This window comes from Ambystoma mexicanum, chromosome 7p (genome assembly GCF_040938575.1).
Source record: "Ambystoma mexicanum isolate Mex_15411 chromosome 7p, UKY_AmexF1_1, whole genome shotgun sequence".
Taxonomy (NCBI): domain Eukaryota; kingdom Metazoa; phylum Chordata; class Amphibia; order Caudata; family Ambystomatidae; genus Ambystoma; species Ambystoma mexicanum.
Genome location: NC_090939.1, coordinates 33,030,013 through 33,055,091, shown reverse-complemented (window position 1 = coordinate 33,055,091; position 25,079 = coordinate 33,030,013).

The following is a 25,079-nucleotide window of genomic DNA, read 5'->3' as shown; positions in this document are numbered from 1 at the left end:
CCGATCTGAATGACACCTGGCCTAGTAGGATCGTTTGTCTGTCTTCCCCTTGTTTCCCTCCCTCCCTGCCTCGTCGCGCCTTGAAACACTTGTGTATAGGCGCGTTACTAATACCATATCATATCATATCATATCATATCTGCATAATTAGTGTAGGTGACACCCAGATGGTCTAGGTCATCAAACAATGGTTTGGTGAACACATTATACATAGTAGGCGACACGCACAAATCTTGTGGAGCTCCACAAGTAACAGGGATGGGATCAGCGGCTGCCGATGATGAGAAAACGTGTTGTTTTAAAGGATTGGATTCAGGCTGTTGCTTCTGCTGAGAAACGGGCCGCTGATGAGAGATGTTTACACAATACCTTGTGATCAACCAGATCAAAAGCAGCTGACAGATGCAACAGGAGCCAGGGGGCAGATTTACCTTTGTCTTTCAGGTCATCAATCTGGATCTTCAGGTCGATCAAGGCAGTTTCTGTGCCATGCTGGGGTCTGAAGCCAGGTTGTCTGAGTTCTAGAAGCTTATTGGTCTCCAGCTACAATTGTATCTGGATGTAGGCAGCTTTATCAATGATCTTTAATAGGGACGGGACTGCCGTGATGGGTCTAAAGTTAGCAGGGGTGCAAAGGTCGAAGGAAGGTTTTTTTCTTTAGAAGAGAGAGTACCCAGGAGTTCTTCAGGTTGGTGGGGACAGTACAGGTGCAGAAGGAGGAGTTAATTAACGTGGTGATAAAGGGGACAAGTTCACAGGCAGCTTCTTTGATAACAGAGGCTGGGCAGGAGTCTCCTTGGCAACTAGAAGGTTTGAGTGAGGCTATAAAATGTACCACTTCACGTATGGATACTGGGGTGAATTTGAATCTTTGAGGCGGTTTGGTGAGGTTGCTGCAAGGTTTTGGGCTGTTGGCTGGAGTAAGGAGGTTATGTTTTTTAGCAGCTATTTTCTTTTGGAACAGATTGATCTTGTTAGCTAGTGCATCTTGGACATTGGTGCACCAATTGTTGTCCTTAATGCAATTATCTGTAGGAGGGGTAGGAGATTCCAGTTTTCTTAGAATGGTTAAGAGTTCTCTGTTACTGTTGACTTCATCAATCCTGTCGTTGTACGTGTTACATTTGGCTAAAATAATTTCTGCTTTGTAGTTAGCAGAGATTTTTAGTAGGATGTCTTTGTTGGTTGAGGAAGGGTTGTTTTTCCAGGTTGTTTCCCATTTCCTTTTTTCATTGCGCAGGGATTTAAAGGATAGTTCCGGGACTTTTTTTTTATTGTCCCTACGGTTCGGCCATGTGTTTTTAAGCATAACTCGGTAGATCGTAGAAAACTTTCCTATGGACCTTACCCGACTTTTCGTCCATTAACGCACTCGAAATCAGCCGCCATTTTCTGATAATCCTATCATTTCCCCCCATCGCCCTGGCTCACCTGCTTTTGCGGCACTAAATCAAATCCCCCGCCCCTGAAACAGACTTTATCAAAACATTCATATTCCCCGCCTCTATCCGTGACGTGACTGTGCTGCGTAGGCAAACGCGCCCAGGCGTCTTCTACGCGACTCCACACAGAACCCGGAAACCAACACAGATCAGCTCACAACACAGCGCGCCACAATTCGCAATATGAAACTGTACTTTTAAATCAAACCGCAAGATTGTAAATTTGGTAAAGTACATTTATTTGACATCAAATGTTTAGAGAATATTCAGCGATTTGCATTTTTATTTGCTCAGGTTCCAAAAAGTTCGTTTTGAGGCACGCGATGTTCCTTTGCTGTACACAGGGTCTTAGATCATCTCACAATACAGCGCCACAATTCGGAATATGAAACTGTGGTTTAAAAGCAAACTGCAAGATTGTACATTTGGCAAAGTACATTTATTGGACATCAAATGTTTAGAGAATATTCAGCGATTTTCATTTTTCTTTGCTCTCGATCCAAAATAGTTCGTCTTGAGGCAAGCGATGTTCCTGTGCAGTACACAGGGTGTTGGTTTACGATAACATAAGCTCTTCGGTCGCACTGATAATCGCATGGCTGTTCCAACAACGAGGCACTAGGCCACCACAGCGGTCTGTATGTTGCATCTAGCCGTTAGTACCGCGTAAGGGCATACTTGTACTTGGCGATCGTCCCATAAAATGGTCAGGGTGGTAACGTTGTTCACGCGGAGAAGCAACTGGCGGTTATAAAAGCCATCCGCCGGTGTCTGGTACTCGTGACACAGACAATAATGGGTGAAGTACCTGTTTGAAAAACATAAAAAAATGAAATTAGTCTCACCATCAGATCTTTATTAAAATTATTCATTTTATATATTCGGTCGGTAAATTATTTCATAGCTAGGACAGTGCAACTGGGTTTTAAACGTCAAGGGGGGGCTGTAGGATACTGAGACAGTCCCCCAGTTCAGGGGTTGACAGGGAGTGCAGGTGGAGAGTGGAAGGGCCCAGGACCGAGATCGCAGACAGTGGACCAGTTGTAGCAGGGGAGAGGGAGAGAGAAAGCAGAAGCAAAGAGGAAGGTTTTGAGGTGCTTCCGTAAAAGGAGACGGTTCTCCCCAAGATAGTGCGCGGTACAAAACAATATGCCACATAGAACGAACAAGTCCAACTTAACCCGTCTTTAAAGCTACTGTATAGTAATTAAATTGCGGTATAAACTCATCTAAAGAGTTACTTACATTATATTTGCATTTTCCATTGTGTCTGTGCGTAGGGCAGTCCCGAAATACCACTCCTTCTATGCAGACGTTATTTCTTCTAATGAACGAACATGAAATGGCTTTCGTTTCTGAAATTATATTCATTATCGTTTCTTACGTGGTCCCGGCCTGTCAAGGTCAAATAACAATAGAACCTTATACTGAGTCGTGGGCCATTCTGGCACCCTAGAAAAAATCAAAGCAGCTGACCTTCACTTTGAACGAGCACACATTCCTAGTTAGCTACATTCAGTGTAAGGCCGTCTCACAGGACTTGAAATTTACACTCCATCTTTGCATTTTGTCTGCGTGCTTTGCAGCCCCACAGAACCATAAATACGGAGACATTCTATATTTTTTGAAAAATGATTTATATTACTGTTTGGTTTAATTTAATGCGCAAATGAACAAGGGTGGAGAGACACATTGCATGTACACTGAGCAATCACTTTTATTTACACAATACATAGCTACACATATTCAATGGGCCTGCGACATGAGGAGACTCGAGAGAACAGACAATCAAATTACAATCATTTAAACCGTGATGTGTATTTCTCAATGAGTTCTTCTTTAGGTGGACATGGAACAGAGGCAATGTTGGGTGGCAATGCAGTTGTCCCCTGCACAGGTTCGTTCACAACTCCATTTATGTGCCTATCTAGGACGTCAACAATAAGTTTCTCAATAAACTCATATTGCATATCCTCAAACACTGGTTTGATCACCCATTGTTTACTTCTTTTAGTGAAGGCCTTATTGTAGCGAAGCGTCCCTAAAGTTCTGGTCGTCCTACTTTGTTGACGGCCAACATTATGGTTATGTGCCAAGACCGCTAAAAGAGTCCGATTTATCATGCCCTCCATGCCAAAATGCAATCGTTTTGGCCTGTACTTTAGGCACATATTGTGGAACACCTCCAAATCTCCTGTGTGGCAGAATTCCGTGAGTCCCCTCAAAGCTTTTGTTATAGTTTTATCAAATACAATCTTTTCAATGGCTTTGTGAGTGGGTGAAGAAGGAATCAACCACTTCTTCTTCCGTGCCTCCTCTGTGGACAAATGGCCATGTTCACAATTGTGGAAATGTTGGTTCGTGTTCCATCGGTGAACGTTCGTACAGTGTGGCATTACTGACCGCCATTTTTCCAGTAGAATTTCCAACGACCCTCCACATGTTTTTGAGCTCCACCAAAGATGGTTGCTGATTGACTTGGACCACTGTGAAATACCTTGCAATTCTTTTTTTTTACCTGCAGCCGACAATTTATTATTGATTGATTTTGCAAGATGCCAAACGTCAAATTGGTGATTTATATTTTTGTACTCTTCTCTCATTGTCTTGGCAATTGAAACGTGTCTGTCCGTGGCTATCAGGTCGATCACCATTCCCCGCGATTGTAGTTCTTGCAATGATGCTACAAAGCCAACTTTCTCCATGGCCACTGAGGATGTACTTTGTGACACCTGCACGACCACCGAACTCACAATTTTCTTACTTTCCATGTCCTGAAAGTGGTAGGTGCAGTACTTGGCTGAAAATCCTGGGCTGTCGCACTGTCCATCACCGGCTAGCCTGAACCGTTTGCCCGCGAATGTACTATCAATAGACATTTTTTCCATTCTCCAAGCTTCGCTAATGGCTGGAAATAGATAATCGGTTTGGTATTTGTAGAACTGAGTTTTCGCAATGAAATGGATTCCCACAAACTGAAAGAAAGACTCTAACTTTTTAAAACTGGAAACACTAAAAAGTGCAGCCGCTGCACAAAGTAGATTGCCTGCTGGCAGTTGTCCCAGCATAGGTTGTGCAGACCATGAGAAAGGATGATATTTTGTACAGGTGGCATGTATTTTAAGGTTAGTGCCTCGAATTGCACGAGTCACATTAATGAATGGCTCCCCACATACTTCCCCACCAACCGAATGCCCACATTTCATCCGAATAATAATATCAATCAAACAACTATCGAATACAATGAATTTGGCCTCTTTCCTTATACTGTCACTCTGCATCCCAGCTGGTTCGGCCTGTAACGTTGAGGACATGTCACTCACATGAAAGGTAGAATCTCTGATATCGTCTTCCGCTATGTTCCGCTATGTTCAGTGATATTGATGGTGTTTCATTGTCGTCCACTTCATTCTCTTCCATTGCAACATCTGTTCCTTCTCCGGAGATGGGTGAATAAAACAATTTCTTCAACTTTCTCGCGGTCTTAGTTTTTGCGGGTGTGGATTCTGTGAATTGATCTCCGACTGCATCCGAACTACCAGGAGGACATTCACTATCAATGGCTGGTGGTGGTATAGCTCCGTTGTCAATCACTTCATATTCTTCCCATTGGCACGATGCATCTCCAGTCTCAAGTCCCTGCCAAAAGGTTTGACAAGCAACATCTCTCGTTCGCTTCACTGTCTGTGTAGATCTAGTTCGTACACCCACTCGCAACTAGAGGACAGATTGGAAAAGGAATGTTCAGTTTAAACTCAACTTACAGTATTGAACTATTAACAGTGAAAAACAACATAATATAGTGACCAGGACACTAACCTTCTTTTGCTTTCTTTTCTTTGAAACTTTCTTGCCTCGAACTTCAACATCAGGACGCTGTTGCTCCGACTCGTGTGTGCATGTCTCCACTTCCTCTTGCGCTGCAACGACTATATTTTCATGATAAGCACATCCATCACGCACTGACGCTCCATCGACTCCCTGAAACATAGAACTTTCATTAGTATGCATAATAATATCGAAAACACAAAATGTACTTGGGGACCAATACCCACGTACATCTCAATAGCAAAACACGAATGAACGCTTTGTGTAGAACATTCAAACGACAATTATTCACGCATTGTTGATCTAGTTAGATGGAACTGTCAAGATCCATACCTCGGGCTCCTCATAGACTTCCATTGATGATATTATTGAAGATGATGCTTCAGTGACTCCCTGAAACACAGTAATTGCATTAGTATGGTTTTCTATTTTGATAAAAAGAACAGAAACTTTGTGCAGGCGTGAACGGCTCATCTAAATAGACCTGCACAAATGATCAGTTGTCTAAAATAAATAATGGATATGTAAATATGATTCGATTTGCTCGATCGTTGGAAGTGTCACCACCCAGAGATCTGCATCAACTACTAGGGGTGATGTTCTTGTAGAAGAAGCTCCGTCATCTCCCTGAAACATAGTACTTGCGGTAATAAAGAAGGAAGTATAGCGGATGTAATCACGTCATATGATTTCGCTTGATTGAACTGTCAGTATCCATATCTCGAAATGCATAAGAACATCAAGGGACGATGTAACTGCGGTGCACACTTCTGCAAGCTGTTGCGCCGACCCGTAACTGCACGCTCCCCCTTCTTCTTGGACTAATGCTCCATCGACTCCCTGAAACATAGGACTTTCATTAGTAATGAACACAATATTGAAAAAAGAAGACACATAGGAGGGCGACGACAGAAGGACATATCAATGGCTAAAAACGAAAGAAACATTGTGTGTAACAATCACGCTACAAGAATGCAAGATCTGATGATCTCCATCGATGGAACTGTCCTGAAACGTACCTCGAGCATCTGAGTGACATCAACGGTAGTCGTCAATACGTTGGACTCCTCAGCATCTCCCTGAAAGACAGTACTTGAATTATTTTGGATAACAATAATTATAACTGAAAACAAAGACTAGAGGACGAGTACAAGGGTGTACCATTAGGTAAAATAATTACACGATAAATTAAAACTATTGATTTACATGCCTAAAACAAGTCAGTGGCAGAATAGCCAAGTAAGATTACCCGATAGGCGCTTGAAGTGGCTGATGACTGCAATAACGACACGGATGGAGAATCTTCCGCCTTCATATTGAGTGGATACATAAATGGGGAAATTATTGTTAGCTAATGCTACACACTACCGCAAGGCCGAGAGATAAATACGTAAACTTGACTCACCAGTGGAGGGATGTGGACGAATAGAGTGGGAATAGCGGTTGAGAGCAATTTTCGCGGTGTGTTCTTCTTTATTAGCAATGATGTGGAGTACATGTCAGAGGTAAAGTGCCTGCTGCAGATGCAGTATCGATCACCCCTCTTGTCCGCAAAGACTTCTAGGACTCTACTTTCAAGCTCAGAGGGTGGATATCCGCAATATCGGACCCATTCTCTTATCTGATCTATTGTCTTAGGGAAAACATGCATTATAGTACCTTCAGATTTATTATGGGTCTTCGAAGGGCAACCGCCAATGGAACAGGCAGGCATTGTGGAAAGTTCTGAAAAGTAAAGATCAACAGTTCTCTATGAATACCAATGTGTTAAAAAATTAAATGACACATAAAAGGTTCAATGCAAGGTATGTTTTGGTTCTTGGAACTATACACGTTATTCACATGCGGATAAGTATTTGAATAACTTTAAAAAAATAGAAAAATAATTTGACTAAACTCAGAACATGTGACGAGTTCCTTGCATGTACTGTCTTGAACGAAAAGAAATTGGACGCAAAATGAGTATGGTACATGGCCTTACCTTGACGAGCAAACAGTTAGATGTAGGGATCAGAGTAGTTTCTTGTCGTAGAACAGGGAGCAGTTCACAGGTTGCAAACTGACGAGTTTCCTCGAAGTGGTCACGGAAGTTCACAGAGACGAAGAGCAGATAACCAGCACCTTCACGGGTTGACTAGCAAAGCTAGTTTCACACACCGTTTCACAACACACAGCAGCAGATTTTCGATTCCATTACTCTCTCTGTGTTACTTTGAGTATTCTGTGACTCGTTTCTGTGCTCTGGTCAGCTACCTTCGCCGCTTCTAGGCCTTGTGAACACCTGTACCATCTCTGTAAATTATTTTACTTTCTTTACCACACAATGGCTACAATAATGCCGAATATGTACGAGCCCGAGTACACCGAGGAAGAACTACTGGAAAGGCAAGCACGCGAAAACGATGGGGATTCGGACGGCAGTTGGGAGGACCAGTCAACGGATGAAGAGCCTGGACCATGTCGCATGGACGGCGTCTCCACCTGGTGCACGTGCAATCGGTGCGAGCTAATGCCAACTGAGGAGGAGAACTGCTGCTGCCGTGAAAATTCCGGGTGCTTGGCCTACATTTCGGAAGGCGAGCCAAGTCCGCAATGCATCACCGAGCTGCCAGAGTTCAGGGAAGCCTGCCTCTCACGGACCGTGTTGAGGATGATGATGGTGCTTATGCACGAACTTTGCGGCACTGTTCGTCCGCGTAATCCGAGTAACGAGTAAGTATACTCTGGTTGTGATGTCAGTGATGCCACTACTATTTCATGGTCGTCTCATCATTCGAATGCATGTAAATTGGTTCCATGTTGTGCATTTTCTAGATAGAATTTTTTTCAAAGCAGAATGACATTTTTTACCTGAATCGACAGTGATAAGAAAGTTGTCATTTTAATACAGTTTGCATCTTTCATTTTCACAGGTGGTACAGGCTGGTGGCCTATCGTTGCTTCACTTGGTGGCTTCACGGGAGGCTCGGACACCGCATTCGGAGAGTAATACCTGCCTGTGCGGTACTTGCCATTAGACAACATTTCCCCAGCGACAGTGGACAATACCGCGGATTTTCCCTGGATGTGCTGCAACCGCAACTTTACAATGTGTAATGTTTATTATTTATGTTCAATTGAAATTAAGATCTAAAATAAAACCCAACATATATTTTAACAATGGTTGTTTTGATTTTTTAAATGAATCTAGTGTGTCTCCATTGAATAGTCTTCCTGTGCCTTGTCTTGTCACACCACATGTCTCCGGCCAGCATCCTCCCTCACGCTGGCCGCCCACCTTCAATCCACATAACCGTTGAACCCATATGCAGCAGACATACATATGTTATTTTGCGGGTTGGCATCAAGCCTCCCGGCCTTGCCTCCGACCCCAAAAATACTTACCACACCACTTTGTTCAAGCGTTGGCAATAAAAGGAAGGCCGTTGGATTTTATTGATACAAAACATGGTTATAGGTAAATAATCAATATGGTTGATCATAATAAATAATCCTTTTGGGCACCGGGTACAGAGATGACCCCCTCTGGCCCGTGCCGCCTTGCCACCACAGGCCAGCCTGCTGCTGACTAACTGCCTAGGCATCCAGGGTCTCCAGGGTGAACTGCACCCATATATTCTCCTGGGAGGGTGAGGTATTTATAAACTCACCCCCCTGCCTTCCATGTACTAGATCCTGCAGCCTGCCTCTTACATGCAGTTAGATGGCCTCTCCTTGGTGAGGCCCTGCGGCAAACGAGTCTTGTCTGCACGACCACCGCCCCAATCCACCCCCCGTCCTATCAAAGGCAGTTCGCACCGGGGTACTTGTGCTGCCAAGTGGAGCTGTCAGGGAGCGATAAAGGCCAAGAGGTGCCAAAGACCATGTACACTTCAAAGTGGTCTATAGAGCATGGGTTGTTGTTCCCATGTCTACCGCCAGACCCCGTGTCTCCTGCCAAGCATCCCCCCTCACGCTGGACGGCCCCCTGCAATCCACATAAGTGTGTCTCCATTCACGAGTCTTCCTGTGTCTTGTCTGCACGACCACCGCCCCAATCCACCCCCCGCCCTATCAAAGGCAGTTCGCACCGGGGTACTTGTGCTGCCAAGTGGAGCTGTCAGGGAGCGATAAAGGCCAAGAGGTGCCAAAGACCATGTACACTTCAAAGTGGTCTATAGAGCATGGGTTGTTGTTCCCATGTCTACCGCCAGACCCCGTGTCTCCTGCCAAGCATCCCCCCTCACGCTGGACGGCCCCCTGCAAACCGCATAATGCCACGGCATATACACGTCATTCATTCACAAACACACCCCTGTTTCGAATTCTTTATAACCCACTTCATATTTCTAATGAGAACTTCTTTGCGCTTTGCTAGTCAACCCGTCAAGATGCTGGTTATCTGCTCTTCGTCTCTGTGAACTTCCGTGACCACTTCGAGGAAACTCGTCAGTTTGCAACCTGTGAACTGCTCCCTGTTCTACGACAAGAAACTACTCTGATCCCTGCATCTAACTGTTTGCTCGTCAAGGTAAGGCCATGTACCATACTCATTTTGCGTCCAATTTCTTTTCGTTCAAGACAGTACATGCAAGGAACTAGTCACATGTTCTGAGTTTAGTCAAATTATTTTTCTATTTTTTTAAAGTTATTCAAATACTTATCCGCATGTGAATAACGTGTATAGTTCCAAGAACCAAAACATACCTTGCATTGAACCTTTTATGTGTCATTTAATTTTTTAACACATTGGTATTCATAGAGAATTGTTGATCTTTACTTTTCAGAACTTTCCACAATGCCTGCCTGTTCCATTGGCGGTTGCCCTTCGAAGACCCATAATAAATCTGAAGGTACTATAATGCATGTTTTCCCTAAGACAATAGATCAGATAAGAGAATGGGTCCGATATTGCGGATATCCACCCTCTGAGCTTGAAAGTAGAGTCCTAGAAGTCTTTGCGGACAAGAGGGGTGATCGATACTGCATCTGCAGCAGGCACTTTACCTCTGACATGTACTCCACATCATTGCTAATAAAGAAGAACACACCGCGAGCGAGGCGAAAATTGCTCTCAACCGCTATTCCCACTCTATTCGTCCACATCCCTCCACTGGTGAGTCAAGTTTACGTATTTATCTCTCGGCCTTGCGGTAGTGTGTAGCATTAGCTAACAATAATTTCCCCATTTATGTATCCACTCAATATGAAGGCGGAAGATTCTCCATCCGTGTCGTTATTGCAGTCATCAGCCACTTCAAGCGCCTATCGGGTAATCTTACTTGGCTATTCTGCCACTGACTTGTTTTAGGCATGTAAATCAATAGTTTTAATTTATCGTGTAATTATTTTACCTAATGGTACACCCTTGTACTCGTCCTCTAGTCTTTGTTTTCAGTTATAATTATTGTTATCCAAAATAATTCAAGTACTGTCTTTCAGGGAGATGCTGAGGAGTCCAACGTATTGACGACTACCGTTGATGTCACTCAGATGCTCGAGGTACGTTTCAGGACAGTTCCATCGATGGAGATCATCAGATCTTGCATTCTTGTAGCGTGATTGTTACACACAATGTTTCTTTCGTTTTTAGCCATTGATATGTCCTTCTGTCGTCGCCCTCCTATGTGTCTTCTTTTTTCAATATTGTGTTCATTACTAATGAAAGTCCTATGTTTCAGGGAGTCGATGGAGCATTAGTCCAAGAAGAAGGGGGAGCGTGCAGTTACGGGTCGGCGCAACAGCTTGCAGAAGTGTGCACCGCAGTTACATCGTCCCTTGATGTTCTTATGCATTTCGAGGTATGGATACTGACAGTTCAATCAAGCGAAATCATATGACGTGATTACATCCGCTATACTTCCTTCTTTATTACCGCAAGTACTATGTTTCAGGGAGATGACGGAGCTTCTTCTACAAGAACATCACCCCTAGTAGTTGATGCAGATCTCTGGGTGGTGACACTTCCAACGATCGAGCAAATCGAATCATATTTACATATCCATTATTTATTTTAGACAACTGATCATTTGTGCAGGTCTATTTAGATGAGCCGTTCACGCCTGCACAAAGTTTCTGTTCTTTTTATCAAAATAGAAAACCATACTAATGCAATTACTGTGTTTCAGGGAGTCACTGAAGCATCATCTTCAATAATATCATCAATGGAAGTCTATGAGGAGCCCGAGGTATGGATCTTGACAGTTCCATCTAACTAGATCAACAATGCGTGAATAATTGTCGTTTGAATGTTCTACACAAAGCGTTCATTCGTGTTTTGCTATTGAGATGTACGTGGGTATTGGTCCCCAAGTACATTTTGTGTTTTCGATATTATTATGCATACTAATGAAAGTTCTATGTTTCAGGGAGTCGATGGAGCGTCAGTGCGTGATGGATGTGCTTATCATGAAAATATGGTCGTTGCAGCGCAAGAGGAAGTGGAGACATGCACACACGAGTCGGAGCAACAGCGTCCTGATGTTGAAGTTCGAGGCAAGAAAGTTTCAAAGAAAAGAAAGCAAAAGAAGGTTAGTGTCCTGGTCACTATATTATGTTGTTTTTCACTGTTAATAGTTCAATACTGTAAGTTGAGTTTAAACTGAACATTCCTTTTCCAATCTGTCCTCTAGTTGCGAGTGGGTGTACGAACTAGATCTACACAGACAGTGAAGCGAACGAGAGATGTTGCTTGTCAAACCTTTTGGCAGGGACTTGAGACTGGAGATGCATCGTGCCAATGGGAAGAATATGAAGTGATTGACAACGGAGCTATACCACCACCAGCCATTGATAGTGAATGTCCTCCTGGTAGTTCGGATGCAGTCGGAGATCAATTCACAGAATCCACACCCGCAAAAACTAAGACCGCGAGAAAGTTGAAGAAATTGTTTTATTCACCCATCTCCGGAGAAGGAACAGATGTTGCAATGGAAGAGAATGAAGTGGACGACAATGAAACACCATCAATATCACTGAACATAGCGGAACATAGCGGAAGACGATATCAGAGATTCTACCTTTCATGTGAGTGACATGTCCTCAACGTTACAGGCCGAACCAGCTGGGATGCAGAGTGACAGTATAAGGAAAGAGGCCAAATTCATTGTATTCGATAGTTGTTTGATTGATATTATTATTCGGATGAAATGTGGGCATTCGGTTGGTGGGGAAGTATGTGGGGAGCCATTCATTAATGTGACTCGTGCAATTCGAGGCACTAACCTTAAAATACATGCCACCTGTACAAAATATCATCCTTTCTCATGGTCTGCACAACCTATGCTGGGACAACTGCCAGCAGGCAATCTACTTTGTGCAGCGGCTGCACTTTTTAGTGTTTCCAGTTTTAAAAAGTTAGAGTCTTTCTTTCAGTTTGTGGGAATCCATTTCATTGCGAAAACTCAGTTCTACAAATACCAAACCGATTATCTATTTCCAGCCATTAGCGAAGCTTGGAGAATGGAAAAAATGTCTATTGATAGTACATTCGCGGGCAAACGGTTCAGGCTAGCCGGTGATGGACAGTGCGACAGCCCAGGATTTTCAGCCAAGTACTGCACCTACCACTTTCAGGACATGGAAAGTAAGAAAATTGTGAGTTCGGTGGTCGTGCAGGTGTCACAAAGTACATCCTCAGTGGCCATGGAGAAAGTTGGCTTTGTAGCATCATTGCAAGAACTACAATCGCGGGGAATGGTGATCGACCTGATAGCCACGGACAGACACGTTTCAATTGCCAAGACAATGAGAGAAGAGTACAAAAATATAAATCACCAATTTGACGTTTGGCATCTTGCAAAATCAATCAATAAAAAATTGTCGGCTGCAGGTAAAAAAAAAGAATTGCAAGGTATTTCACAGTGGTCCAAGTCAATCAGCAACCATCTTTGGTGGAGCTCAAAAACATGTGGAGGGTCGTTGGAAATTCTACTGGAAAAATGGCGGTCAGTAATGCCACACTGTACGAGCGTTCACCGATGGAACACGAACCAACATTTCCACAATTGTGAACATGGCCATTTGTCCACAGAGGAGGCACGGAAGAAGAAGTGGTTGATTCCTTCTTCACCCACTCACAAAGCCATTGAAAAGATTGTATTTGATAAAACTATAACAAAAGCTTTGAGGGGACTCACGGAATTCTGCCACACAGGAGATTTGGAGGTGTTCCACAATATGTGTCTAAAGTACAGGCCAAAACGATTGCATTTTGGCATGGAGGGCATGATAAATCGGACTCTTTTAGCGGTCTTGGCACATAACCATAATGTTGGCCGTCAACAAAGTAGGACGACCGGAACTTTAGGGACGCTTCGCTACAATAAGGCCTTCACTAAAAGAAGTAAACAATGGGTGATCAAACCAGTGTTTGAGGATATGCAATATGAGTTTATTGAGAAACTTATTGTTGACGTCCTAGATAGGCACATAAATGGAGTTGTGAACGAACCTGTGCAGGGGACAACTGCATTGCCACCCAACATTGCCTCTGTTCCATGTCCACCTAAAGAAGAACTCATTGAGAAATTCACATCACGGTTTAAATGATTGTAATTTGATTGTCTGTTCTCTCGAGTCTCCTCATGTCGCAGGCCCATTGAATATGTGTAGCTATGTATTGTGTAAATAAAAGTGATTGCTCAGTGTACATGCAATGTGTCTCTCCACCCTTGTTCATTTGCGCATTAAATTAAACCAAACAGTAATATAAATCATTTTTCAAAAAATATAGAATGTCTCCGTATTTATGGTTCTGTGGGGCTGCAAAGCACGCAGACAAAATGCAAAGATGGAGTGTAAATTTCAAGTCCTGTGAGACGGCCTTACACTGAATGTAGCTAACTAGGAATGTGTGCTCGTTCAAAGTGAAGGTCAGCTGCTTTGATTTTTTCTAGGGTGCCAGAATGGCCCACGACTCAGTATAAGGTTCTATTGTTATTTGACCTTGACAGGCCGGGACCACGTAAGAAACGATAATGAATATAATTTCAGAAACGAAAGCCTTTTCATGTTCGTTCATTAGAAGAAATAACGTCTGCATAGAAGGAGTGGTATTTCGGGACTGCCCTACGCACAGACACAATGGAAAATGCAAATATAATGTAAGTAACTCTTTAGATGAGTTTATACCGCAATTTAATTACTATACAGTAGCTTTAAAGACGGGTTAAGTTGGACTTGTTCGTTCTATGTGGCATATTGTTTTGTACCGCGCACTATCTTGGGGAGAACCGTCTCCTTTTACGGAAGCACCTCAAAACCTTCCTCTTTGCTTCTGCTTTCTCTCTCCCTCTCCCCTGCTACAACTGGTCCACTGTCTGCGATCTCGGTCCTGGGCCCTTCCACTCTCCACCTGCACTCCCTGTCAACCCCTGCACTGGGGGACTGTCTCAGTATCCTACAGCCCCCCCTTGACGTTTAAAACCCAGTTGCACTGTCCTAGCTATGAAATAATTTACCGACCGAATATATAAAATGAATAATTTTAATAAAGATCTGATGGTGAGACTAATTTCATTTTTTTATGTTTTTCAAACAGGTACTTCACCCATTATTCTCTGTGTCACGAGTACCAGACACCGGCGGATGGCTTTTATAACCGCCAGTTGCTTCTCCGCGTGAACAACGTTACCACCCTGACCATTTTATGGTACGATCGCCAAGTACAAGTATGCCCTTACGCGGTACTAACGGCTAGATGCAACATACAGACCGCTGTGGTGGCCTAGTGCCTCGTTGTTGGAACAGCCATGCGATTATCAGTGCGACCGAAGAGCTTATGTTATCGTAAACCAACACCCTGTGTACTGCACAGGAACATCGCTTGCCTCAAGACGAACTATTTTGGATCGAGAGCAAAGAAAAATGAAAATCGCTGAATATTCTCTAAACATTTGATGTCCAATAAATGTACTTTGCCAAATGTACAATCTTGCAGTTTGCTTTTAAACCACAGTTTCATATTCCGAATTGTGGCGCTGTATTGTGAGATGATCTAAGACCCTGTGTACAGCAAAGGAACATCGCGTGCCTCAAAACGAACTTTTTGGAACCTGAGCAAATAAAAATGCAAATCGCTGAATATTCTCTAAACATTTGATGTCAAATAAATGTACTTTACCAAATTTACAATCTTGCGGTTTGATTTAAAAGTACAGTTTCATATTGCGAATTGTGGCGCGCTGTGTTGTGAGCTGATCTGTGTTGGTTTCCGGGTTCTGTGTGGAGTCGCGTAGAAGACGCCTGGGCGCGTTTGCCTACGCAGCACAGTCACGTCACGGATAGAGGCGGGGAATATGAATGTTTTGATAAAGTCTGTTTCAGGGGCGGGGGATTTGATTTAGTGCCGCAAAAGCAGGTGAGCCAGGGCGATGGGGGGAAATGATAGGATTATCAGAAAATGGCGGCTGATTTCGAGTGCGTTAATGGACGAAAAGTCGGGTAAGGTCCATAGGAAAGTTTTCTACGATCTACCGAGTTATGCTTAAAAACACATGGCCGAACCGTAGGGACAATAAAAAAAAAGTCCCGGAACTATCCTTTAAGCTTGGGAGTGAGCAGAGTGTTCAGATGTGCTTTGGGTTTACCTTTGCACAGTTGTAAAGGTGCAAATCCTATCTAGGGCTGAGGTAATGGTATTGTTGTACAGTTTCACTGGTTTAGATGGGTCAGTGGAGCAGGTAGGGGATTAAGTAGTGGTTGGAGAAAAGGCTTGAGATTGTCCACTGTGATATTCTTTTTATTCCTGGTCAAAATGGGTGGAGGAATAAGATCTTGTTTATTGGGGAGTATGAAGTCTTGGGTGCTGAAGGTGAGTAGAAAGTGGTTAGTGCAAGGGAGAGGTTCGATAGATATTATGGTATATTATATTAGTTTCACAGTTTCACAGTTGAGGTCAGCTACCCAGTCAAGGGTTCTACCTTTTCCATGTGTGGGGAGAAGAACACTTTGTGTAACGCTGAGTTCAGCCAAGGAATTTGCCAGAGCCGTGGCAGATTGATCAGCGGGGTCATTAAAACCCAAGTTAAAGTCGCCTAGAATAAGAATTTGCGAGATGAGCTTAGTATTGGTGGAAAGAACGGCGATGATGTCTTCCTCAAATGAGCCAGTGCATCCAGAAGGTCTGTAGATCAGACGCATCGTTATAGTACGTGAGTTAGTGAGGGTAAGTTTAACTGTCATCAGTTCTCATGAATCGACAATGGAATGAGAAGCAATTCTGCGTCCCAGGGTAGATTTAGCGATAAAGGCAATTCCGCCTCCTCTAGAAGACTCTCTATCAGATCTAAGGATCGTATATTTGTCAGGAGTGGCAATAAGGAGAGATGGGCCCGCTGCTACATGTAGCTAGGTCTCAGTAATTGCTAGGAAGTCCAGTTCTTTGTCTGTAATCTTTGTCTACCGCATGGGCAACCAGGGATCTGGCATTGATTAATGCCCCTCTTATGGAGGTAGGGTTATTGCTTCGGGCGATAGTGTCAGGTGTGGTAGTTATCAACCTAGCTCTGAGATGTTGGCGAGGTGTCAGGTCTACTGGGAGTTCCACCTAGAGTGTTAACATCAGGGTAGACGTGGTAGTTAGAGGAGTTGTTCTCGAGGGAAGTGGGGAGCCTCTGATAGGTGAGGTGGTGGTCATGGGATTCAGTGGGGGCAGTAATGGGGTTGGCTTAATCTGGACTAGAAGAATCAGCGGTGGAAGAAACTTTGAAGGCTTAATGCAGCACTCATTATTAGTGAATAAGGGCATGGTGATAGGACTAGTGTAAGAATGGGTCCTGTTGCAAGCAGGCTGAGTCTTAGGTTGGCTGATAATCTTGCTTGGGAGGGAGACAATGGCGTATAAGGTAACCAGGAGTATAGCACTGATGTTGCTAGTAGTGGCCTGCAAAGTTTCAAACATTAGGTGAGCTGATGCAATCTTCAGAGATTAGCTGCAAAGGGGTCAATCTAGGCTTCTCTGATTTAGTGCAGCAATTAAATTGTACAAGAATAGCTGATGGGTATAGATCACTGCAGCAGGCCCGCCGCGGTAGCTAAACATAATAGTGCACATTAGAAACCATTATCAGGTGTTAGCGTGCATGCAGAATGTTGATGAATTTATAAACAAATGGTTTATTCTTTACTTATACATTTTGTAGAATAACAAATAACAGTCAATAACAAAAACAAAACATTAGAACTACATGCACATAGAAATTCCATATTTACCGTTAATGAACTAGTACAAATTCAGAAATTCATCCCAGATTTTTGCATGTAAACAAAGTTTCCCTTGCCTCTTCGAAATCCCCTTCTCTATGTTTGCAAGACAGGTCATCTCATCGATCCAGTCCATAGCTGTCGGAGCAATTTGTGACTTCCAGCTTCTTAAAATAATTCTTTTGCATATCGAAGCCCCTCTGAACAGAATTTTTTCTGAGATAGCGAAAGGTTCCCAAGCAAGTCATCACTCCCTAAGACCATCGTTTTGAAGCCTAAATCAATATCCAAATTTAGAATTTTCAAACAAATGGTATACACATTATGCCAAAATCCACAAACTCGTGTACAGTCCCAGAGCATATGCTATAGACTACCCACCTCATTCCCACAACTCCAGCAGTCATCAGAATCCAACATACCACTCTTCATCAGCCTTTCCGGACTCCAATACACTCTATTAAGAATCTTGATTTGTCTTGATCGTTCATCCAAGTTAATCGAACAAAGTTTTATATTAGCACACATTCCTAGCCACATCTCAGATGAAATCACATAGCCCAACCTCCTGCTCCAATCTTCTCTTAGTTCTGAATTCGCTTTATAGTTTTACATAATTTGATTGTACACCCTACTTGCTACTGATCCTTTGCCTGGTTCCCTTTCCCTAAGAAAGAGATCTACGGTTACATCCCCTCGTCCATCCACTTCTCCAATACAGCGTTTCAACTTTCTGAAATCATCATTTGAATAATTGTCAATGTTATATTTTGCACATAACTCTTCACTATCAATCCATTTACCATCTTTGTTGATATCACTAATCCAATTTATTCCACTAAGAAACCACTCCGGCCAGAATAAAACTTTACCCCTATCAATAATTGCTGGGTTCAACCAAATAGAAGCATTAGATGACTTCAAAGCCACTGAGCCCCCATGTAGATTCTTCCATGTCTCCCTCAAGAATACAGTCATAGGAGTTTTCTTATTATGCCTACTTGTGGTCACAAGAACTGCCCTAGGAGGAAGCGGGCCCAATAAACTCACCTTTGCTACAGCCCACCTTTCTGGAGGTTCTTTTAAAAAAGGCATGATAAAGTGACTTGAAAAGGCCAAATGATAAGCTCTGAAATTTGGAACAACAAGACCCCCATTCTCCATAGGCAGTTGAAGCTTCCATAACTTAAGTCTGTGGGGTTTATCATCCCAAATAAACGTTTGCATTAGACAATCAATCTTTTTCCAATAAAATTGACTTAGTCTCATGAGAAGCATGCTCAATATGTAATAGATTTTTGGAGCTGCATTCATTTTCAGAGCGTTGACTTTGCCCCAGAGCGATAAATGTAACAAAGACCACTTCTGAAGGCTCATTTTCAGATCCCTGCACACATCCCTCATATTTTCTTCCACCATGTCACCTGTCACCGGTGTCAACCAAATGCCTAGATACATTAATCTCTTTTCACACCACTTGAAGCCCCAGTTAGACACCAAACACTTATCACAATATCGTGCAATTGGTAAAACCTCAGACTTAGACCAATTGATTTGATATCCAGCCACTTCGCAAAATCTTTCTAGTATTTTCATCAAGGCAGGCAATGACACAGTCAAATCTCGCAATACTAGCAATAGATCGTTCGCATAGAACCATATTTTTTGTTCAACTCCTTGAAAGTTTAGACCTCTTACAACAGCATCATACCTCAGAGCAATAGCCAGCGGCTCAATGGCTAATACAAATAATAGTGGCGACAGTGGACACCCCTGCCGTGTACCTCTCTGTAAATCAAAAGAGTCTGACAACTGTCCATTTTGACATTTGCTGTGGGACGAGCATATAACAGGGCAATCCATGAAATATAATCATCACCTAAATTCATAGCACGTGAGACTGAAAACAGATATTGCCAATTAACTCGGTCAAACGCTTTTTCAGCATCCAAAGAGAACACTGCAATGTCTTTATCTGAGTTCTGGCTTGCAATATCATCATCAACAAGTTTCTAATGTTTCCAGAAGTTCTACGATCTCTAACAAAGCCTGATTGGTCAGTATAGACTAGTTTCTTTAATAAGTGTTCTATACGCAAGGCCAATACTTTCGCTAATATTTTGTTGTCAGTATTAATCAAGCTTTTTGGGCGATAATTAGACGGCAAATTACTATCTTTACCTTTCTTTAAAAAAAAACGATATAGTAGCATGATTGGTAGATGCTGGCAACAGACCCACTTCTTTAGATTCAATAAACATATCTTTCAAAAGCTCCAGTGCAGACTCCGGAGAATTTTGTAAAATTCAGCCGGCAATCCACCCGGCCCAGGTGTTTTTCCAGTGTTTAGTTTGCTGATGGCAAATCTAGTCTCATCGGTAGTCACTACCTTATTAAGTACTAACTTTTCCAACTCTGTAATCTTAGAAACCTCCATGCCATTCAGAAAAGTGTCCCCAATGCCATTACTACCAGATTCATTTTGGTATAATGTCGTATAATATTCCTTGAAAGCCACATTGATCTCACTAGGATTGAACTTAATTAGATCATGTGCCCCCTTTATAGACGTAATCGCTCCCTCCGATTGTTGTTGTTGAAGTCTATAGGCAAGCCAACAATCGCATTTCTATCCCCACTCGAAATACGAGCATTTTAATCCATACAATTCCTTCTCAGATCTCACCATTAGAATATCATTCAATTCTTTTTCTTCACTTCTCATGCAGTACACATATACTTTACAGTTTTCCAGTTTCGTGGGACTCGGCTCCTCCTCGGCGCAGCCCTCACTCGATGCCTCCGCTCTGCCTTCTCCCTGACTACACTCTGGTGTTCTCACTTCCTTTCCTCCCCTTCAGGATGCCGACTTCAGTCGTTCCCCTTCAGGTCGCTCCTCTCTTCACTGCCAATGCACATCAGCGCAGCCTCTATAACCTCTGCAAAACGAGCGACAACGGTCGCTTTATCTTACTTCCTATGGTTGAGCGCAGCCTCTATAACCTAAGCAAAACGAGCGACAACGGTCGCTTTATCTTATGGTCGAGCGCAATGGCGCTGCCTCCCCTGTTTCTTACTCGACGACTTCGATCGTCTTTTCTTTAATCAAAACAAACAGTTAAAGTTCGCGCAACGGCGTAGTCTTTACTCAGCAATCCCTTTTTACACTTCATCAGCTGTTCCCCTCAATAAGCCCAGCTGTAGCCATTGGGCTCCTCCAGCTCGTCATCCGTCTTTGTTTCCTAGGAAACCAAATCAAAACACAGCTCCTATTAGAGGAAAGTCCATACAGGTCTTACTTCCTGTAACCAGAACCCAGGCTTTAATATGACTTCTATTGTGCACAGGAGTATAGGTCAACAAGCACAATGTCCAACATTGTCACAGGGCATTGTCTGAGAAATGCTGGTTTGAAATAGCTACAGCAGTTGCCTAGCAATGCGTCAGGTGGCCATTTTGCCATCATGCAGCCTTTAAATAAGATTTGAACAATGGCATTCGAACATGGAATGATGGTGTTCATTTGGATATAGATAATGCAAATTTTCAACCCTTAGCTCAGACACGAGATCAAGTCAACAACTCAGAGGTAATTGATTCAATCGCAGCTCGTGTCTCTCAGATATGCAAGCAAAATTCTTCCAACCATTGTATATCTAATGCTTCTAACCCCGTTAAGGTTCAAGATAGCGTAGATACAGTTGAGATGGATACAAACATAATGGTTTTGAAAAACACGGATAAATTAGTACTGACAATGCTAGATCGAGCTTCAATGGATCCATATCCTAACAGATCAACGCTGTTAACAGTGTTTCGATTCATTCCTGAACTTGAGACAATATGCTCAAGCGACATCAAGTTATATAGACTCTCCCAACAGGGACATTGTAACTTTAGACATTCCTTCAAACATTGTGAAGCATTTTCCACATGCCCCCGTGAGTATGTTTGTGCCCCCTATATTCCCTTGATTATGTCTGTGCCCCCCATGCCCTTGTGAGTATGTCTGTGCCCCCATGCCCCCATGATTATGTCTGTGCCCCCCATGCCGTGTGAGTAAGTTTGTGCCCCCCATCTCCCCGTGAGTATGTCTGTGCCCCCATGCCCCTGTGATTATGTCTGTGCCCCCATGCCCTGTGAGTGTGCCTGTGCCCCCATGAGTGTGTCTGTGCCCCCCATGCCCCGTGAGTGTGTCTGTGCCCCCATGATTATGTTTGTGACCCCCATGCCCTCGTGAGTATGTCTGTGCCCCCATGCCCCCATGAGTATGTCTGTGCCCCCATGCCCCCGTGATTATGTCTGTTCCCCCATGCCCTGTGAGTATGCCTGTGCCCCCTATCCCCCCGTGAGTATGTCTGTGCCCCCATGCCCCTGTGATTATGTCTGTGCCCCCATGCCCTCGGAGTGCGCCTGTGCCCCCATGAGTGTGTCTGTGCCCCCCATGCCCCGTGAGTGTGTCTGTGCCCCCGTGCCCCCGTGCTTGTGTCTGTGCCACCCCATGCCCTGTGAGTATGTCTGTGCCCCCATGACCCCGTGAGTATGTCTGTGCCCCCATGCCCCCATGAGTATGTCTGTGCCCCCATGCCCCCATGATTATGTTTGTGACCCCCATGCCCTTGTGAGTATGTCTGTGCCCCCATGCCCCCATGAGTATGTCTGTGCCCCCATGCCCCCGTGATTATGTCTGTGCCCCCATGCCCCTGTGATTATGTCTGTGCCCCCATGCCCTGTGAGTGTGCCTGTGCCCCCATGAGTGTGTCTGTGCCCCCCATGTCCCGTGAGTGTGTCTGTGCCCCCATGCTCCCGTGCTTGTGGCTGTGCCACCCCATGCCCTGTGAGTATGTCTTTGCCCCATGACCCCGTAAGTATGTCTGTGCCCCCATGACCCCATGAGTATGTCTGTGCCCCCATGCCCCCGTGAGTATGTCTGTGCCCCCTTGCCCCCATGATTATGTTTGTGACCCCCATGCCCTCGTGAGTATGTCTGTGCCCCCATGCCCCCATGAGTATGTCTTTCCCCCATGCCCCCGTGATTATGTCTATTCCCCCCATGCCCTGTGAGTATGTCTGTGCCCCCCATCCCCCCGTGAGTATGTCTGTGCCCCCCATCCCCCCGTGAGTATGTCTGTGCCCCCATGCCCCTGTGATTATGTCTATGCCCCCGTGCCCTCGGAGTGCGCCTGTGCCCCCATGAGTGTGTCTGTGCCCCCTCATGCCCCGTGAGTGTGTCTGTGCCCCCGTGCCCCCGTGCTTGTGTCTGTGCCACCCCATGCCCTGTGAGTATGTCTGTGCCCCCATGTCTCCGTGAGTATGTCTGTGCCCCCATGCCCCCATGAGTATGTCTGTGCCCCCATGCCCCCATGATTATGTTTGTGACACCCATGCCCATGTGAGTATGTCTGTGCCCCCATGCCCCCATGAGTATGTCTGTGCCCCCATGCCCCCGTGATTATGTCTGTGCCCCCCATTCCCCTGTGATTATGTCTGTGCCCCCATGCCCTGTGAGTGTGCCTGTGCCCCCATGAGTGTGTCTGTGCCCCCCCATGCCCTGTGAGTATGTCTGTGCCCCATGACCCCGTGAGTATGTCTGTGCCCCCATGCCCCCATGAGATTGTCTGTGCCCCCATGCCCCCATGATTATGTTTGTGACCCCCATGCCCTCGTGAGTATGTCTGTGCCCCCATGCCCCCATGAGTATGTCTGTGCCCCCATGCCCCCATGATTATGTCTGTGCCCCCATGCCCTGTGAGCATGTCTGTGCCCCTATGAGTGTGTCTGTGCACCCCATGTCCCTGTGAGTGTGTCTGTGCCCCCATGCCCTCGTGATTATGTCTGTGCCCCATGCCCTGTGAGTATGTCTGTGCCCCCTCATGCTCCCATGAATATGCCTGTGCCCCCCATGATTATGTCTGTGCCCCCATGCCCTGTGAGTGTGTCTGTGCCCCATGAGTGTGTCTGTGCCCTCCTTTCCCCCGTGAGTATGTCCTTGCCTCCCATGCCTCCTGTGAGTTGTGTCTGTGTCCCCACTTGCACCCTGTGAGTGCATCTGTGCCCCCAAACCCCTTGAGTATGTCTGTGCCCTCCATGCCCCCTTGAGTATGTCTGTGCCCCCCATGCCCCTTTGAGTATGTCTGTGCCCCCATACCCCCGTGAGTATGTCTGTGCCCCCATGCCCTGTGAGTATGTCTGTGCCCCCATGGCCCTGTGATTATGTCTGTGCCCCCCATGCCCTGTGAGTATGTCTGTGCCCCCCATACCCCCGTGAGTATATCTGTGCCCCCATGCCCCCGTGATTATGTCTGTGCCCCCCATGCCCTGTGAGTATATCTGTGCCCCTCATGCCCCTGTAATTATGTCTGTGCCCTCATGACCTGTGAGTGTGTCTGTGCCCCCGTGGTTGTGTCTGTGCCCCCATGCCCCGTGAGTGTGTCTGTGCTCCCCATGCCCCTGTGATTTTGTCTGTACCACCGCATGCACTGGGAGTTAGTCTGTGCCCCCATGTCCCCGTGAGTATGTCTGTGCCCCCCATGTCCCCGTGAGTATGTCTGTGACCCCCATGCCCTGTGAGTGTGTCTGTGCCCCCATGAGTGTGTCTGTGCCCCCCCTTTACCCCTGTGAGTATGTATTTGCCTCCCATGCCCCCTGTGATTTGTGTCTGTGCCCCTCTTACCCCCTGTGAGTGTGTCTGTGCCTCCCATGCCCTCTGTGAGTGTGTCTGTGCCCTCCATGTCCCATGAGTGTGTCAGTGCCCCCTGTGCCTCAGTGAGTGTGTCTGTGCCCCCCCAAACCCCTGTGAGTGGGTCTGTGACCCCCTGCTCCAGTGAGTGTCTGTGCCCCCATGCCACGTGAGTGTGTCTATGCCCCCTAGGTATGTCTGTGTCCCCCCCACCCTCCCCCTTGCCTTCTCCCAGCCCCTCCTCCCTTTTTGACTAGGTCTTCCCCAATTGCTATTAGGCATAGTAATCGTTGCTGCCTGTCTCCCCCTGCCCTACATACTATTTCCCCCTCCCCTTCTTATTATAGTTTTGCACTACCCCAATTGCCGTCAGGCATAGTAATCGTAGTTGCTTGCCTATCGCAGCAACCTCCCCTCTCCTCCTCAACCCCCCTTTTTTTCCATGTACCTTAGCACTTACTCCTATCATTCGTCCTGTGACCTTGATAGTATCTCCCACTTCTCCCTCCTTGTCTCCCTTCCACTCTGAATCATCGTCTGACCTATTATTAAAGTCGCTTGTTTTGTTCCTCTCCTTCTCCCTCACTCCACTCCGTCACCCCCTCTTGTATACTCATGCACTACATCAATTGTCGTCAGGCATAGTAATGTTACTGCTGGTTTGAATCATTTCCCCTCCCTTTTTCTCCCAATTTTGTTCCTTGCATTATCTGAAATGTCGCCAGGCTGATTATGATAGTTATTTGTCCAACATTCTAATTTGTTTCAAGGACTTTTAAGAATGTAATTGTATTCTCCCATGTTCCCTCCCTCCTTCAAGCGCTTTGAAACACATTTTTTATAGGCACTATACAAATGAACAATCAATTCAACTCAATTCAATTTATTATGGAAAATGAGACCTAAATTGCAATCCTATGCATTTCTGATGCAATTAGAATCCTGCC